Below are 20,486 nucleotides of genomic sequence, written 5' to 3'. Positions count from 1 at the left end.
TATACATTTTATATACCAAGAGTGACATTGAAGCAATCGCTAATAACAAAAGCTGAAGAAACAAATCAATGGCAGAAAACACACTATTATTCAGGGGGGAAAAGTAATTAATTAGTAAGAAAATGCAACGTTAGCTGCTTTGTACAGCATACATTGCGTCCATATTGTCAGTTGAACATCGGAGATTCATTTCCAAACCGCGTTGTAGCATCCACCCTTTAAAGGCAATTCAATTTTAAAGGCAATTCAATTTTTCTTGATTATTGCGCAGGAGAAAGCGAGTGGAATTGAAATGCTAGATGTTTTACCCGTGAATAAACAGCCAAAAACATTTTTCGTTGCATTACACCAAGAGTGTATCTTTTTATTGATCTAGCAAAAATGAAAACGCTAAGTAGGTCAGGAATGAGTAAAATCAGTGAGAAGGAACCAGGAGAAACCATTTTTGTAATACAGGGAATTATTGGCGCTGACTTGTAATAAAAATGCGTGGTGTCAGGTAGTAATCCTTTAAGTGGCTTAATAATGATGTAGTTTTGAAACAAAAGTATTTTTAGTTAAAACGTTTTGTTTATGATTTACAAAAAACTACATTTTGTAGGGAAAGATTTTTAATATTTATGTATTATATAAATTGAAAGCTTATTTGGATTTTTTTTTGAACGTGTTTCTGAGATTTAGGACCAAAACTTGGATGACATTGACTTCAATTTGACTAATCTGAAAATATGTGCATAATCGCATATGCCAAAGCCTTACTGAGTTAAAATAAACGTCTTTCCCCCACCCCACCCCACTTTTATTTCACTTCATTCCCTTTTCGTTCGCGAATAATCGGGTCTTGATTATCAGAGAATTCAATATCATCCGAAATAATAAAAATCTTTGATGAACAGATATTTATCTCGGATAATACGGACTATTTCATCTCCTCTTTAATTAAATCAATGAAGATTCTGAAATGATAAAAAATGAAAATGTCTTGAGGCAACCGACGTAAGAAGCAGTAATTTTTAAATACGTGCTCTGGCCACAAATCAAAATTCTGCAGTATACATTACAATTAAGCAGGAAGTTGTCAATTCTACAAGACTGCTTGTAGCTACAGAAGTCATGGACCCCTTTCCATAAGCGTCTGTTACGAGTCCAAAGACATTAAAAAAAAAAAAAAAAAAAATCGCAGCCAATGAGAGCTGATAAGCTAGCAACACGCCCATGCAGAGTTGCTGAATGTCATAAAGATGTTTTAGGCTGAAGAGAACGAAAGCGATAATTTTGGAAACTAAAATAATTGAATTAAATCTAATTTAATCAATTAGTTATATTAGATAATTACGAATTATCTAGTATGTAAACATTATGTTTTACTTATTAGATAAACTTTGATAAAAGGGTGCATTCAACCATGTTTTAATCTGCCAAATACTAGTGTTCCAAGTCGTTAATATTTTACCATTTAATTTTTGCCCAAATCCTACAGTTGTATTTACCTCTCCATTAAAGTGAAATAATCACTTCAATGCAAATAATTACTGTAATCGTTATCCACTTTCATTAATGCAATGAAGTTATGCGCAATAATCAGCGCAGATGCTGGGATAAAGGCAAACAGGCTTTGCACAGTAGATCCAATTTTGATAACAATGGACAAAATTTATCCCAACTTCATCCACAGCAGAAGTGGACAACCTTATGATACTGATGCCTCATGAACTATTGATTGATGTAGCTCCAGCAGCTGTCTATTGCAACGTTTGAAGCAATCGGTTTTCGATCCTGTTCGACATTATACCTTATATTTCCTTAAGTTTGATAAGAATTAAGACTTTTGATATAATCGGACCTTAAACTAATCCGTTTGCTTGTCCATATTGTTTCAGCGCATAGACTGCAGTGCTTCTGTTCGTGTTCGTCAACTTTATAAGCAGTGCACGATCTTTTAATTCATAAGAAATGGTGTACGTGTTCGCAAGACCTGATGAACGTAGATAGCAGTCTCGTTTTATTACCGCGAATCAATCTTCGAACGTCATGCAACTTCATTCATTTGAGAAACCAACTACTGTAAAGGCTTCTTCCACATCCTTTGAATTATTTGTAAATTTTCTCCTTTTAGAATACCGCAGCTGTAAATTTATAGTCATGAAGTGGGCTGTCAGTTCACTGTCCTCTCTTCATGTAAGAGGAGGAGCAGCGAAAGCACTTTGTAGCAAAATATATAATCATTACTGGTTTCCACTTATTAATAGCTCCTTCCGAAGTACACAAAATGGTAAAAAAAATTCTTTGAATATAATAAAGCGCTCAAAACTTATTTTGGTATAATTGTATTTATTTCCGAATTGGAAATATGTTCATAATGGAGTCAAACGTTTCGTGGTATGTACATATTTCCAATTCAGATATACCAATAGGTTTTGAGTGCTTTATTATCTTCAAACAACGTAATTTACCTGCACACCATGCCGTTCAAGGAATACCTAAAATATTTCTAACCTTCAATACCTCTCGAAGTCACCACCAGATGTCACAACATCCTCCAGACACATTATCGATCATAAGAGCGATAATTTAACGTTGCCTTTTCGTGTGTGACTTTCTTATTACTAAAATAGACCGCGCAGATTTGATAATAATGCTTCATAGTTGTCACTTTATGGTATCTACTTACTCGGAGTACTTTTAATAAGACAAACAGAACTGAGTTCAAATCTGAATTTAATATTTTATGAGTTCAATGAACTGTGTAAGATTCTAGGACATTTATTTGATGGGCATACTGTACTTAAAACGGACTTTTTTCCTTTACTAAATCCTCATTGGTAAGGGAGTGAAATCCCCTTCTCCATTATCAGATGAAGTTCCTATGGTGGTCAAAATTTAAGTCTTCTATCAAGAATCTGGAACTCAGAGAAAAGTATGAGAGTGATTGGTAAAGTGTAGTTATGGATTAGCGTTGAGATTACCCTGTGGGTGTGTACACGCTCATTTAGGACAACCCACTGGAAGGGTTTCGAAGATCTGGGCAACACGTACTATCTCTCTCACTGCACTTATTCGTAAATTCCTAAGTGGCTGATGTAGTCTAACTGGTCCCCTTTGAAAATAATTGCACTATTCAACTCTACATAAGAAATCATATTTAATGTAATTTTCGTAATTTAACTGCTAGACAGGCTACCCTATTATGTATTCTGTGAAGTGAAGGTGGGAAGATGAATGCAAGAAAATAGGTCTAAAAGTGGTGTCCAATAGCAAAGACATCACAAACAAGCAGAATGAGTCGCGGCAAATGTCTGAAGAGTTTTAATCGAAGGATGTGGACTATGGGACAGTGGAAACTGGTACTGGTTGGTTCTAGGGTTTAAGCGCATCAGCCATATTGCGTGCTCTGTGGTCTATTTGCTGGACAAAAAGCCCAAATTCCAGGGGGAGGGAGAAGAACCATGCTACTCTCGCCTGAGACCGACTAACTCAGCCACGTTTTGAAAAGTACCCATAAAAATTTCTCGCGTCATTGACGCGATTCAAACTCAGGTCTTTTCCATGGTGTGTGGGGGAGGACGATTATACCAACTGTGCTACCCACGAGGGCGAAACAGGTCCTATGGAGCGACAAGTCGCGTTACAGTCTTCAGATCAGACGGTCGAGTGTGGGTATGAAGAATTCGCAGACAACGTCACATGTAGTATATTATGCCCACAATGAAGTTCGCAAGAGTCGGGAAGTGTTGCTTGTAGTGAAACCACGCGCACACATATTCAACTGTAGTCCATCATGGCGAGTTCATCGTTACAAAATAATATTTAAAAGTGTGAAAACAATTCAAGTTAAGTATATTATAGCTAGCTGTGATATACGTTTATCCACCCATTCCGGTCCAATTTCCTGTTCCTGTTATACACTGAAGTTAGTAACGGTTGCAAACAAAACGAAATTCAGAGTAGAATTTGGAGAGTCCGAAAGAAAAAATAAAATTGCTTCTTGCCCACATGGCAGGGTTAATGTTTTTTTGGCTTCTGATAAAGCTACGTGCAGCAACTTCAGTTCGTTTTTACTTTCATTTCTTTTCCAACTAATGCTCTTCAGCGTATTGAAATTCAAACGTTTCTTAGGTGGATTAGAAATATTAAACGATTTTTCATTCGCTATCGAAGAGTGACTTGCACCTCTCTTTTGTTTCTAATCCACAGCTTTTAATGTTTCTATAGCAAAATTAAATTTTTAAATTTTGCTATATCCTACCTCCTGCCTGAAGACCTTGCCAAATATCTCCTACTTTGCCAAATGAATCCCACTCAATGTTTAGCTTGTTTTGCCCTTTCGTCAGAAAGAGGTTGGGAGAATTTTAAACAATCTTGATGATAGCAAATGTTCTGCCGCCGGTGGTATTATGCTAGTTGTTCTTGAAAAATGAGTTCGCTTGTTTATTTCCCTTGAATAAAAGTTCATCAGGATCCAGCCTACGAGCCTTGTTACTCCTATTTTTCCACCTTTATGAAGAAATAAATTGCCAAAGAACTTTTGAATTAACCTTCTTTTGATTAATGATCACCATTAATGATTCATTTACCGTCAATTTACCAGGGTACGTTTTGGCTTATTGGCCATCAGAATTCTTGGAGAAACTCAAGCTGGCACTGCTCTCTGTAACAGAATAGCAATTTCGCTATATGCCACCCATTTCGGTCCTTTAAAAATTTGTACTTAGTCGATCTCAGGTTGAGAGAATAGGATCCATCAGTTATTTCAGCTCGCGCAACATGCACATGATCCAGAGCGCAATACTGTAACAGAAGGATACTCTACATTCCATTTAAATTTATTTTATTATAATAATAAGAAAAACATTTAATAAACTGAAATCAAGAGATTTTTTGTTTAAAATCTGGAGAATATACAAAACCTAGAGAATGTACAGAGAAAGGCATTGATGCGGTAGTGCACGCATTTTACAGTGGTTTTTGACTCCTAAATAAAGTTCTTGTATTGTCTGTCTATCTTATAAACTCTTCTGGTTTGGTGTCAGGTTTGGTGAAAGGGCCTATAAGCTCCCATCCTGTCGTGGGAGCCACAGGATGAGAGCTTATTTACAACAGGGTGATTTGTTTCCTCACTAACCACTCGCTGCGTGTGATAGTTCATTCTTACAATATATTGCAATGATTTTCTTTCATTAAATGGAATTCTTATCCACTGGTTTGCTAAATTTTTTTTCTCTTATGTTTGTAGATAATTAAGTAGAGTATTAACTTTACATTAAACTATAATTAAATTAAACTATACATTACACGTGAAAAATTGTACCTATTGGACAGTAAATACACGATTAGTTTCATGTATCAGTTGTCTTTGTGCGCTTGTGTACTGTTACTGCCCGGGGGGGGGGTAATGCTCTTCAATTAATGAGGGAACCCCTTTGCTGTCTGGAAGACAGAATTCCATAGATAGATTCAGCAACATCGCATAATTAGTTTCTCTCATGTACAGGGCTAGGAAATATTTTTCTTCGTTTTGCTATCTAAAATTATATCACGTGAAGTGTCTTTCCAAGGAAAAATTATGTAATAGTAACATTTTTTCTCTCACCTGCAAAATAAATAACTAAATTATTTAAATGCTTCTAAAACCTAGTCCAACATGGATTCAAGTTAGGATATGCGCTGTCTGTAAAATTAGTTGTGTGCTCGTGTGATAAGATTAACTGGAAAGGGGAGATTATTCTCTGATAATGGCTTTGCTGTTTTTAAATATCTTCTGATGTTATACTAATAGTTTAAAGACTTTTTTTTTTTTTAATTTTTAGAGAATTTTGTTACCGACAGAATTTTATTTGCACATTCAAATTATGAAATCATGTTCATTGAAGAGGTGTAGCTTTACTATATAAGCTGTTTCCTAATCCAGATTCCCATCATCAGGTGAATCTATTAACAATACCTAAAGGCAGTAAACCATTTACTTTATAATTCATCCGGGAGAGCAAATCACTTCCTGAATGGATATTAATACTTGGATGGGCATTAATGGATATTACTGAAATTAATACTTGTAAGATATGTAGTCTGACAAGTATTATTTTTATACAAAAAGGGGGTAGATATATTTTTATATCGCATATATACCGGTGTACCAGCTTATACAGGTAGGATTAAATTTCTGTGGGTAAACAACTGACAAACACGAACGGTGTGTTTGAACTTTAAAAGTGGAACATACAGGATTAAGTGCAGAAGAAAGCAGAACCTTCTGGAACAGCTTTGGAAAGCTTTTAAGACAGCTGGATACAAACTTTTAGGAATAGATATAAAAATGTGTACTTAAAACTAGGGCTCCTTGAGGGAGTTGTTTTCAGGAAATGGCTTAGAGTGACATAAATCAAAGGGACCTGGCTTAATGGTATACATGAGAGGGTATTATCAGTAATCGAATACTCGGCAAGCAAAGGAATTTGCACCTCAAAAATTTAGTGGATGGGACCAATTTAGAAGTAAAAAGACATACAATGAACTAGCAGGCGTTAAGAAATTTTAAAGAGAATATATGTAAATTTTAGCGAGGAAATCAGTGTGTAGTGTAGTTGAGTTGGAGTGTTCGTAGAAACGGATATGGATTGTCGGTGTGTGGGTGGGCAGGTGGGGTGCGGTTTACCTCAATATTGTTAGAGAAGGGTGCATTTGATAAGCGGGAAGTTCCGTCTTAAAAAGAGAACGACGAATGGTTTTAGATACCCTTCTTGGCAGTGGACATGTGTTTTTGCAAATTTCATCTCCGTCTCGTATCTCTGTGAAGGACAGTATCACTACAAATGGGCCAGATATGTGTGTATTATGTGTGTGTTCTGTTCTGGCCTCTTGGCTACCCAGAAGCATCAGTCACCTGGACAGATGATTCTGGGTACTCGTCCACACCACGGGAAGGTGGGCCAGTCCCAGTAGTGCTCGTGATGTCTCAATCTTGCCAAAAGGTGGGCCAGATTCCTCCCGGGGCCCACTCCAGAGGGGGGGGGAACCCTTCTTGGCAGTGAAGGAGATCTTAAGCTAAAAGCTATGGACACTTTCCTGTTACAAAAATTGGTCGGGACACTCGGAAATAGGCCTGCCGTTGATAGCCGATACAGCTATGGTAATTACATTAAAAACTGTCAGAGAATCGTTCTGAAATTAGTCTAGACTAATTTCGGAATAAGCGCCTACATCGAAAGGCACTAAAGAGAAGATCCAGTGAAAAGAAAAAAGAATGTAGTCCTGAGCTGTCGTTTACAGAGCAGTTTTGTTTGGCAAAGATCAAATTATAAACTATATGATTAATGTAAAGGTATTTGAGAGTGAATAATATATGTTGAAATAATATAAGAGAAAAATAAATATTGTAGGTATTATGTACACAATGGGTATCGTTTTATTTTAGTCGCTTCAGCGATTAAGTTCGTGCTCTACTGTTTATGTTTGTACAAGTGTGTGTGTTCATTGCCAATCTACATGTTATGCGGTCTGAAAAACCCGGAATTACCCACGTAGGAGGACCCTACTCCCTTCACCTGAGAGCGGCTAACTACGCGTTCGATTGAAGAGGACTCCAGAAATTCTTCCAGTCGGACGGGACTAGAACTCGGACTTCTCCAAACGATTGAGAAGTGACAAAACCACTATATTGTCATGGAGGACAGTATGGCTATTATTGAATGGCATGAAGTAACGTAGTATTAGTATTAGTATTAGTATTAGTAACGGCCGTATGGTGCAAGAAAGCCTATGGCTTATGCTGCACCAGCCAAAAAAAAAAAAAAAAAAATCCGAACAAAACAATGATAAAAACAAAAATTAAATAAATAAATAAATAATAATAATTAATAAATAAATAAAAATAATAAAATGAAATTAAAAATTAAATAAAAAGGAAATTAATCCTATCATCCTATGCGCTTCCCTTACCCGAAAGTACTATCCAGTAGTATCCGAAAGTAGTAGTACAAGAAATTAAAAAAAAGAAAAGAAATTAATTAATTGTACATCGTTAATACTTAGTAATCCACATTTATGAGAAAGCAACCCATTTTAAAAATAGTATGATCAGAGCATTTTATATTGACAAGATTGTGTTATACAGTTAATAGAGTTGAGTTATGTAGAGAAGCACTGTTTGTAATGGTATTTCAGTTCTTTGAGAATACTGAGTAGTATACTAATTGTTGATTAAGAGAAAATTTAATGAAATTATAGTAGAGGTGCTAACATATCAAAAAGGAAATTTTAAATGAGGAAGAAAAGCGTTCATACAAGAGTATTATTTTTCATTTATATGATTTGTGGGGCCTCCGAGTGGTCAGGAGCCAATAGAAACACGCTCGTTGAGTAGACCGGGTTTCAAGCTCCTGAATGCGAAATACCGTTCTATGCCAACCCTCACTGAACCAGCACGGCAGACCAGTCCCTCAAAGGGACTTGCTGAGGAGGCCACCATCCCGCAATGGATCGACAATGGCTGCATATTTAAGATTTAAAATTTCTAAATCTGATTTGTATAATATTTTTTTTAATTGTGTGTGTGTCAGTTAGACACACCATATTTGCAAAGGAAATAAAACCACCTAGCTCTTGGATCTCCTGATCATACAGCAGTCAGATTGCATTGTGGTCCTTTTTAATATTTGGAGAGCTGTTGTCGTGAAGGTAGGCGACATTTGTCAGAATACAATACTAAGGTGACATGTACATAGAGTACTAAGGTGACATGTACGCAAATATACATGTACATTTGCGGGCCAAGATCATAACACTATACGTGTTATGATCCCGGGCCGCAGAGCCAAAGATTGTACCTTTTTAATATATTTTTTGTACATATTTATAGCAATAAAAGATAGAGAAAATAAAAATAAGTTTAGTGGGAGAATTAAAATACAATATAAAAATGAAACGCATCCTCTTTTGGATTTTGAAAGACTTTCGATACCGAATTTACACTTTGAAGTTACATACGAAACTGATTTCGATGAAGGAAAAAGTTTCAATTTTGCTTTGAGATCAGCTCGACCAGTTAAATAAAAAATCATTTTAAAGATGGTTTATTTATCCCCTCCTCAGAACTTGCTCCCCGAAAACTACTTGTTAAATAATAACAACGGTGCCACTTGGAACTGGTATTTAATGTATGTATCTGAGATAATGTGTATCATCTTACCTTAGATGTAACCAAATTCTTACCCCGAAAAAAACTCAGTACACGAGAAAGCAGAGTGAGTACAGGTTATTCTAAATAGTGTGCAAAGAAGCTTAACATTCCCTCGGGATATACCACTTGCGAAACAGCGACCTGCTGCGTCCTCCTTAAAGGGTGTAGTCTAAATTCACCGTGGCCCCATTCAGGGGTAAGGTTGAAGTTCAGTACAACACCCTACAGAGGATGTGGAATAAAAGCTGCTGCCCTTGTGAGGCACCTGTTGGGAAAGCCTGCTGCTTATAATAAAGGTAGCAATGCAGCAGCGCATGTTCATCTCTGATATCCAAAGTATGTTCCCACACATTTTAAACCACCAATGTATGCAGAAATATATGAACGGATTAGTTCTGACACATTCCCGGAACGACATAAATACTCAATATGATTTCCATTTCGCTTAAAAGGTAGACATTAAGTTAAAATTAGTAAAATTTACAATATTATTTGGACAATTCTGTCAACTGAATTTAAATCGAAAAATCATAGTCTCAGTTCTCCATGTTTTTGTTTCGAATTTTGCCCCTTTTTTGTATTTATAAAGATTATTATTCTAATTGCGATTTTTTTTTCTAGATTTGAATGCTAGTTATTATTCGAATAACGGGGTAAATTAGGTTAATTTTTTTTTATTTATCTACCATTAATAAGGATAAAGTGCAGTAGCACGCGCTCTTTGAGTGGACCGGGATTCAAGCCTGCTGAATACGCTTAACGTTTGAATTGATGATTTATTGTAAACTACTGAACTGGTGGTCGTGCCAGAGTATAAACAAGTTTGGTTTTTTTTGATATTTCGAACAGAAAACAATTATTTTATCCTGAAAAGGGGTGTGGAGTGGACGATGTCTTGGAATAATGGCTCGTATTCCGAATAAGTACAGGTGCCTTTCCGCTGTAGGATAGTATGCGATCCAGAAATTACTTCCGTGTTAGCTGATAATCATCTAGTTATGGGTGGTGACGATATATATACAGTATATATAAAAAAAGAAAAGAAGCAGTCGTGTGGCTGCAATAGGCGACTGTGGGTGGAACACCCTTTGAACTTTATCGTCAGATGAATGGTTTCAGGTATTGTAAAATTTCCCAGCATCGTACGAGAGGGTTTCTTTAACTGACGTGAGTTATAAGTGGGTGACCAACCCACAGAACGTTCCCAAAAGCTTACGTGACATCGATCACTGGAATCGGGAGTTCCCATTGGATCGCGGCGAAGACTGCCGGCACCGAGTGCATTCGATCACCTTCAGTACGATGTCTTCTCAGAATGGGAACCTTAGTTTGTAGCGTACTGATGTTCTCGTTGCTCTTGCCGTCATTTGCGTGTGGGCGGCCAACCGAGTCAGGCTGGCACCAGACAACGCGACGAGGTATTCTACTCACGTGATCTGAGATGTTCAGGATGTGGCGTAGTCGCGTCCCTTACTTTATCTTCCTTTATAGACAGGGACACTAAAGGCATTCTTACTGACTGAATAGTTAATATTTATAGCACAGAGGAAGATGAGAGCAACATTCCAATAATACCTGAGTGGCACCAGCACCTTGCGTAAAGCTGCACTTCCAACGGAGAATGAGAAATTATATTCCATACAGATAATAGTTTCGTTTCGAAACAGGTGCTCTCACCAGTTCAAGATAATACTTCCCCATAGACAACGCCGTGATGTCTGGAGACACGAAATCTTAATAGCCCCTTGACCCTGACGAAATGAATGAAAACTGCTATTTAGTTTCGCTGCTAACGTCACCATAGACGAAATATCTGCTCAATAATATTGGGTCCTTACGTCAAACATCGCGCCTTCTTCCTTTATAGTAGTTGTAGGGGGTAATAAAGTGATGCTCTTGAAAGTGATTTGAACTTGTCTTTGTGCTTTGAAACGTTACGTGTGTTTTGGCATCATTAACTAAAAAATAACAAAAAATTACGTCATTTAAAAATTGGCAGCTTGACAATGTTTTGTCTGAAATACTCTTTTAGAAATGTATTAATTAAATTTATTTAATTCTTATGAAACTAACGGATATTTCAGTAAAATATCGCTTACTAATATACGAAGAATCAGATTAAGAAATGAGGATGAGGTGACATTTGTAAATGTTTATCCTCTAAGGGTTATGCGCTTCCATCAAAGATATTGCGCGGTATTTATAGGTATGATCTGTCAGTCTCCTGAAATTAGACTTGTTCGCTGTGTTCCCACCTCCTTGACTCTCTCTGGAATAAAATTGTAGCATTTTAAAGAAAACTAACAGCTAAAAACTGGTACTGTTGCAAGTTAAACTGATGCACTGCACAGTTCTCAGTATTTCCTTCTCTTCATGTGCAAAGTCCTTTATTAGCTCTATGTGACTATCGAGCGTTAATTATCAATCCAGCGTTTTAAGGCAATTTCAAACAGGGCCCACAATTAGCGCGGTTCTTTCCGTGATTACTAATCGCCCTCTCGTTTCTGATGGATGAAGAATCCGAAAGAAAATCTTAGTCATGTAATCAGAAAAAGCGAACTGAGAGCTAAGTGGATAAAGGTCCCAAAAATCATTTCTACAGTTATCAATCCAGCCATATTGAAACGCCCGTATTTAGATCCTTGGAGGTGCAAATTCGAAGATTAACGCTTTATTTTCATCAATGGCGCGAAATAAAGCGGTATATTTTAGTGAGGGGTATTTAACTATTATTGTAATTCCGAACATTTAAATATTTGGTGTTAATTTTCATTTCTAAAATATATTTGAAAAAGTCAAAGATTTTTCGAAAATCAATTGGCTAAAATAGTTCTCGAATCAGTCAACTTCGCAGATGAGCTATTGATCTTTCTTTTTAACTTGAAACATAAAAATCGATCCATCTCTCGTCCGCAGTTTGATTCTGATTCATTCTAATCCTTTATCTGAAAATGCAAAACAAAAGATAATCCCCTACCTCCAAACTATATTTCGAACAATTGGCATTTTCGTGTATAAGATTGACATATAAAAGAAACCACTTTTTGTTAGCTGCTCTCTCTCTCTCTCTCTCTCTCTTCAATGCTTTAGTTCCAAACGTAATCGCTGAACTCCAATCCCATCACTCAAAAAAGCATGGATTCGTTGATGAAACCAAACAGACCAAAATTACAAATTATTTCATCGAAGTAATAAATATTATACACTTTCACAAGTACATACATCTAGTATGGAAGCTACAATTCTAAATTATTTTTTTATTTCTTTGCTTTTTAAGCAAACAATGTCACATTCCACCGATGGAAATTTTCAATGGTTGGTTCGCGAGCAGTTACTCCACGGTCTTAACAACGCAGTGCTGTCATCTGCCGGCACAAAAGAGAAAAAGAATCTCGTGTATATTCAGACATAAAAGAGAATGATCTCTCTTTGAAAGCGGATGGCTTACTCGCGTGTGTAAATACTCGTAATAACAGAGGCGCTGTTATCAAAAGAGCAGGTTGAGCAAATCCCACAATATTTCCCAACTGCTACAAACAGAAGTTGTTTATAATGAGATTGCATTAGCTGTGGAACATGCGTCAAGTGCACGTGGACAATCTCAAATCAACCTTAATTGCGAGGTTCTGTTTACGCCTTGCGCCATTCCCTCGCGCTGTTTTGGTTTTAGAAATTAACTCGAATGGAGAGTGTTTTGAGGAAGGAGTGAGCGCGAGAGAAAGTTGTGTTACGAAATATAACGTCATCTCTAGGAAGAATTTTTACTATTTTAAGCGATTCTGTGAACCAGTTGCATATTGCGAGAGTGCTCAATGGCCAGCAAGAGTAGGTTCAATTTAACACACACACACCAGAACGATGAGATCAAATGTGGGCTATCTGGAAAATGGGAGAGTTAAACAATTGAGCAGCTGATTACAAATTAATAAGTGATTTTCATATATTTTTATATGCGATTCTGAAGTTTAATTTGGATTTTAGTAAAGAGAATTACTAGTTTATTAAATATGAATAATATACATACATTGTATATTATAAACAATGCCCAACCCCTCCCTTCCTGAGGCAAATGATTTCTTTTTGGCAATGAGATCGATTTTATCCAGAATAAAAAGATCCCGGATACTGTATTCACTTTTCCGTCCCTGAAAGCTGGCGCAGATGCAATAGCTTCCCAGTGTTCACATTTAGATGGTTCTGTATAGAAAAACAAGCCCATTCAATTAATAAGACATCCGTTTCTTCTTGCTGATATCGAGAAATTATAAATTAATTTTTACTGTGTGTGGTATTAACAGGAAATCCGGATACTGTATTCACTTTGCCGCCCCTGAAAGCTGGCTCAGATGCAATAGCTTTTCAGTGTTCACATTTAGATGGTTCTATATAGAAAAATAAGCTCGTGCAATTAATAAGACATCTCTTGTTTCCTTTTACTAATTGGCTAATATCCAGAACTTTTTGTGTGTTTAAATTTATTTTTAGCGTGTAGTATTAACAGGAAACGATAGGGTAATTTAGAGCGCAGATTTCCCAAACTGGATTTTGCAATAGTTTAAATCAGAGACAGAGAATTTTAAAAAACTTTGTATTTTGTTAATGAAAGAGGGCCAATTAACGTAGAGAAGAGTGTAGGTTGCGGGTTCTGAGATATATTTTAGTACGAATTAAGAAATATTCAAGTTTCAAAGTGTACTGTAGTTTTTCACCCATAGTCATAGAAACTGTTGACGTCAATTGTGCAACTATAAAGGTATGGATATATAGATTTTATAAAGTTATAGACACCTGGATAGAATATGAATGGTAACCAATACCTTGGTGGGGAACGAGTAGTTGAATAAATAATATAAAAAAACAATGTCTTTAAGATGTGTGCTGTTGTACTGAAATAAGAATATAGGCGGTTCCTCTTAAAGAGAAAAATATATTTTTTCATCAAGTATTTCAGATAATCTTTTATGGGAATCTCTTCCTGATCACAGGATCTTGATTTTTCACTACACTACTAATAGAAACTCTTAATAAATATGCTTAATGCTTGACTTAAGTATTGAAATAAAAGTTCTATAATGCCAGAAATTTCGCACTGCTTACGAAGAAGCGAATTTAAAATTTATCTACACGAGGCTCCTTCTCAGGAGGTCAGGGACGGAGGTTCCTCGGTCTACACAAGTTTGCGACTCGCTAAATTTGTTAAAAACGCTTGGAGGTACACAATGCAATGTCGGGGATGAGAGAGGAATAAATAGGAACATAACTTCTGCATGAAAAAATATACGGGCGTAGAGATGGATAACGAGGTGCTATCCCATTTCTATAATTAGAAAACGGCCTCCCATTGATTTATGTACTGTATTTCAAATAAGACAAGCACAAATCTGTTGTCTCGATATTAGGTAGTGAACAGTTACGTTCAATGTTTTATGTTAATTTGCAATTCTGACTCTCTCAAACTGAGATGGTGAGGATATATTTATATTAGGAAACTGCGCTTATCCAAGAGAATTTCGTTTCGTTATTGGAAATTTGAAAACTTATTTTTTTAATCTGTATTTTTAATTTCAACAGTGTTCCTTTGACATATATAGAGGAAGCAGGCTTTATTTTTAAGCACAATGGGAATAGGATTTTTGAACAAGTCCTCTCACTAATTACTTCGACCAATTGACGCCTTTAATATAAGTTGCCCAAACAAGAAACATAAACGTAAAAAAAGATTCATAAACCATCTTGAGAACTATAAAGTGGTATGCTGTTTTTCTAAATTTCACAAACCAGACATTTATATACAGATTTTTCATTTAGGCTTTTTTTGCACTATTCGACATTTTTAACCATACAGCAATTGGGGTGCACACTGATTTTTAATTTCGATTTTTGAACGTTTATCAGTTTAATTCAAAGATATGACAGTGCAGTTGATATTTTGTATAAAAGTGAACTTACCTTTATCTGTAGAGGTAAAAGAGCTTAGTGGGGGGGGGGGGGGGTCTGAACTTTCTTGAAGAGTTTGAAGGTCATTAAACACGTCTCCAGAGCTCTCTCCGTCAAAGGAGAGTACGCTATCGTAGTTACTGCAGACGGTCATGAAAGTAGAGTGCCATATTGCATATCTGTGGCGAAGAAATTTTGCTCATTTTTTACCCCTGAATGCTTTTAAAAGTCCTAATAGTTTTCATACGTCTTGTAACTATTACGATGGAAAGCACCTTTCCCACCATGCATGCTAAATGTGCCATCTTCCAGTTAATCATCGTTTAAGAAGACCATATTCTTATCTTTAAGTCTGAAGGAGCAAAAAAAAAAATAAAATAAAATAAAAGGCAGCAGTAATTGTCTGTTAGACTGATCGCTTGAGATCAGCGTTACAATTTGTTTTTTGTCCAACCAATTATTCTTAAATTTAAACCTCGTCAATACAGAAGTTTCATTTATTATTATTACAATCTAAACCCAATATACTTTTTTTTAAAAAAATAAGTAATTGAGAAATAATAAACTGAGAACCAACGCTCTTGGCAATACCAAACAAAAAAAACAACAACAAAGAACTGCTTATGTGGACTCTGCTTCCATGGTCGTCAAGGGGGGGGGGATTAATTACAGAAGGGAGAGTGTGAAGGGCTCTACGATCACACTAGCCACAGTGGGTGTTGTGCTACCAGTGCAACTATAAAAAAACATTCCTACACAAGACTCAACATGCTTGTAATATCTAGACATTTTCTCCTATTTTGTGCTGAGTCAGTGAAGTTTTTTACTAGATGATTCCTAAAAGAATACAATGGATGTATAATTTCAATACTGAAAAAGTTTTACCGCTTATTTTAAGTTCGTAATACAGTGAACGATAAGTATTATTGAAACCCTGAATTACCAAGGATAGATCTTTCGTTATCAGCTGGTTCTGTACGTCTGAAACAATTTCACATTGAACAGTTTCACTGGACCGCATCTGTAATTCTATATGCCGATGCGTTGTGTGCAGTTCTTTCAGCCAATTTCAGAAACGAAAATGTTTTTGATTTCAGTTAGGAATGCAGAGAGGACAGAATCCAAAAGTAACCGACCACGGTCAATGTAATGTAACAGGAAAGATCAACAAGTCAATGTAATCATACCCATTGTAAGTAGGAAGGATGCATGACTTCCTGTGAAACTGATTCCGGATCTTTCGTGTGTGTGTCTTGACAAACATATCAACATTGCGCAACCCCATCAAAATATCAACTTGTAGTTTTTAGCAAATGAGATAATCAAGAAGATGAAGAGATCAAGGAACCAACTGAGAACTTATTGAGAACTCAAGTGGTCTTAAGCATGTATCGTACAGATGTTGATGCAAGTATCACTGTACATCGGTTGTACTCGGCACTTTTCGCGTTTTGTGAACAGTGGCGGACTAAGGAAAAATGGGGCCCTAGGCAAGATTCATTTCGAGCCCCACCTTTCAGAAATTCTAATGGACGACACATTTGAATGGGTTAAAAAAGGTCTATTGCTAAATATAAAAATACAGGTCTTGATCGGCGCGAAACAAGCGGAACATTATAAATTTATTTAAAATAAAATAATGAAAAAAAAAGTACAATAAAACCGTTTTACGGGCCCTAGACAGTTGCCTTGTCTGCCTAGGCCAAAGTCCGCCCCTGTTTGTGAAAGATATCTTCTTGTAGCCAATTACAAAAACAAACAGAAAAAAAGGAAAGTAAAACAACTAGAAAGCCAACTTTAGAGAGGGGAGGGAAGTATTTCATTTATGTGCGGATCAAATGTTTAGATATTCGTGCCTCGCAACTGCGCAATACACATTCGCTTATTACTAAGTTTACTTGCTAATACGAATCTAAACCGTTTGCAAAAAAAAAAGACAAGAACTGAAAGAGAGATTTGTATTGAAAAGGAAAAGACAATAATAAGTTTGTTACACATAACAAGGTTCTTCAGACAACGGCTGAAGTCGCTAATAACTTCATTTACAGACACGAGTAACGCCTTTATCTCAAGCATTTTTTAATTGTCCACCTTTCAGGAATGTTTTCTATTTTCTACGTACATATACATAAACAACACGGCGGTGTGAAAACTGGTCTTATCTTCAGGCGTTCCACGCTGGGCTCACGTGACCACTAGGTGGCTCTTGGATCCCACTAAACCAGTCGCTTACTGGGTTATAGAGTAGCTGGGGGGCTCTGTGATCGTACCAGCGGAGTCGGGTGATTGCGCCGCTAGTGAAACTGGTTAGATCGAGCGCTTTCGTTGCCGAGATCTTGGCTTCTTGCCAAGTAGGTCACCACGGCGGCGATAAAGGGGTAACGACCTCGGAGTCTCGTGCGGGTAGCCAGTTCACCAACTTCACGTTCTTACGCGCGTAGTCGTGCCAAAAGCAGACTTGTTGTTACCGGGTTTTCAATGCTGGGAGTGATGCGTTCTGACCAGAAATGACTCTCCAAACTTTACGCCATTTGTCGTATTGAAACACTGAAAAGAAAACATTACCGAGATCCATTTGATTAGAAAGAGGAATTTGCATTCGAGAAACCCATTTTGAATTCTGTAGTATAAATTGTAGAAACCGCTACAAAATTTCCCTCATAACGCTCCCAATTTTCCAAGAGTGATACATGAAAGAAAAATCCATAATATTATGTAAGTGATTGAATTTCTCTTTTCAGGCGATCTTAGTAAAATCCTCTTTAAAGCCTGTTGGCCAGTCAAGAAGTTACAGGGGCATCAAACTCTTCATAATTACTTCCATATTTAATAAGATGTCCGTATATCCGATAGCGCATATACGGTGCCATTATTTGGTTCCCTCTCCCATTGAAGAAAATGGAACCAACTGGTTGTTAAGTTGGCCTTAATCATCAACGGCAACCATCCCCAGGGAATTCTGCATACAAACCAAAATCGAAGAAAATAAATATGGAACAGAATTCAGAAAAAAACAAACCCAAGTTTCCCTTTTATGTTAGCCCCTGGCCAATGTTTTTTAATGTGCCCGTCGCGGCACATTGACCAGGAAGTAACATCAATATAAGAGGATATCCTTTAATAATAATAATAAAAGTAAATTAGCATTTAGTATTAAATCAGTTATCAAGGAACTCCGATCCTAATTTATCAGGCCTGTGGTAACTGTCCTGCCGAGGAGCAGTAATGGACCCTCCAAACAAACCAATGCGATCTAACCAAATCTCTGAATCTAGTCCCAATTGTTTTGTATCGGAGTTCCAAAACTGATACAATAAATAAAATCGATAATTTATCCATTTCTTAAATGGTATCTTCTATATATAACTTCACAATTATTGACAAGTGAAAAAATAACTGTATTCTGCGTTTATCAGTGGGTTTGTTAAATCATTAAAACAGAAACTTGAGTCTTATCTTCAGAAGACTTCTATGCTCTTTTCTAGCCGTGATGAGTTTCTGAGTGGAACTACTTCCAGCCTATCGGTCTGGAAATAGTTCCACTCAGAAACTTCGGTAGATAGAATAAATCGACTCAAGGGTTGAGCATTATATGAACTGAAACATATATAGAAGTTTCTTAGTAAAAAAAATAAAGATGCTGTTGTTTTCAGTGCCTACAACAGTGAGCCAAGGACGGATCCACAGTTTTTCTTGGAAGAGGGTGGGCGTATAACAACGATTACATATGTGAGTGACAGTAATTGAAAATTAAGCTTGAATTCAACTCAAATTTTTAACCAGCCTTTATATACTATGTGTATAACGCAAATATTTACCTTAATATCATAAACACGGTTGACTCTGTGGTGGGGAGGGGCGATCGCCCTTTCCTGGATTGACCGCTTCAGCGAGCTATATAATTTATGCTCTTATGCCACTTGAGGCTTTGGACACAACAGCAAATGTAGTTCGGAACTTTTGAAATTAACCTATTCATCGTGAGCCATCCTGGTTGACATATTGGTCACATTAGATGAGAAGGGGCTTGGTTATTTTGTTCGTCTGTTCTGATTCCCTATGCTTTCATTTTAAGTGGATGCCTGAAAGAAATAAACCATATATTATTAAAGAACCACAGCCGTTTTGGAAAATGTCACTGAAGACCAACTGTAAAAAATGGTACTGGAAAGTTGAGAGATCTCATTTGGGAAAATGTAAGATTGATTATAAACTACCACGTTCGAAGAGTAAAATAATATTGTGAATAATATGTAATGGCGAAACTGCCATACCACCAAGGGTGTCTGAGGAGTTAGGAGATACGATGGCTAGCTTAGTGTAGTTATTAAAAATGCATGAGTCGCTTGGCAATTATAATTTATAGATTTTCCTCTCTAAATAAATACATTAGTTCCAGTTAGTATGTTTCTGGTGAGGACTGCAGAGTTCCCCCTCAGGAAAAAATGGTTTTTCATCCAACAATAGACAAACTGACCAAAGAAGACAGCTTACAGACAGAAAAACTAAAATAAAGAAACAAACTTATAATGCTAAGAAATAGTGACTTGTTATGAAATCCATATAGATTACAAAAGTGGAAAGTAAAGCCAGGCGATTTTCCAGAGTTGCGTATGTTAGCAGATCTTTGACCATTTATTTATTTCTTACGGTAAACATTGACTTACATTGTTTTTACATTGTTTATTCGATTTTTGTAAAGGGAATAAAGGGTGGAAGAATAACCTTGACTTACAAATTGCAGATGCTACAGTGCTCTTTTTCTTATCGCAGATGCCGCGCTATCCTATATCCTTGAACACATATTTTGGTGATTACAAAGTCAGCAGCTCTATATTGTTTTCGCTGCATGTTTTTGTTAAATGATATTCATAAAATGATAAAATAACAGCGAATAAACAGTTCAGTAAGTAGTTCCAGGCTAAAATATTAACATACTGTAAGTTACCATATCACAGACGAGAGATAAGGAAAACCCAACTTCCTCCGCCTGAGATCGGCTAACTACAACCTCGAATTTTTATTGTTAATATATATATTTTTTAACGTGTATAGGTTGTAAGTTAAGATGAAGATAGTTGTTGACATCAGACTTAAATTTCTGTAGTTTGTAATTTTTGGGAAATAGATGTAAAAGAATGTTCCACAAAACACAACATATGATCCAACTAGTTTGGAAGCGAGTGGTGGAGGGGGATTACAGAAGCTAATTCAGAAAAACAGTGTCCATGGAAGTATCTAAAGAAAGGCACGAAACAGAAACTGACTGCCTTCTTTTAGGAGTCGGTGACTTAACCTGAGTGCCTCTTCTGAATGGAGTCAAGAAGATTGAAAGAGCACCACTCCAAGTGTGAGAACAATATTCCATGGTAGG

General features: G+C 36.6%; 1 protein-coding gene and 1 long non-coding RNA gene across 3 annotated transcripts in view; one reads left to right on the top strand and one right to left on the bottom strand.

The window, feature by feature from the left end:
• Window positions 1-20,486, top strand: part of LOC150089567 (uncharacterized) — a 366,068-nt gene that overhangs the window by 114,803 nt on the left and 230,779 nt on the right. The window lies entirely within an intron of this gene.
• Window positions 1-20,486, bottom strand: part of LOC150089568 (uncharacterized) — a 308,906-nt gene that overhangs the window by 192,932 nt on the left and 95,488 nt on the right. Inside the window, exon 2 of the long non-coding RNA XR_016548095.1 lies at window positions 18,931-19,194. This is a non-coding gene — a long non-coding RNA (uncharacterized LOC150089568). The remainder of the gene's footprint in view (window positions 1-18,930; window positions 19,195-20,486) is intronic.

The sequence above is a fragment of the Mastigoproctus giganteus genome, chromosome 2 (genome assembly GCF_048544385.1).
Source record: "Mastigoproctus giganteus isolate SK-2022 chromosome 2, ASM4854438v1, whole genome shotgun sequence".
NCBI lineage: Eukaryota > Metazoa > Arthropoda > Arachnida > Uropygi > Thelyphonidae > Mastigoproctus > Mastigoproctus giganteus.
The sequence above is the reverse complement of the archived record's forward strand: the minus strand, read 5'-3'. Positions and strand labels throughout refer to the sequence as shown.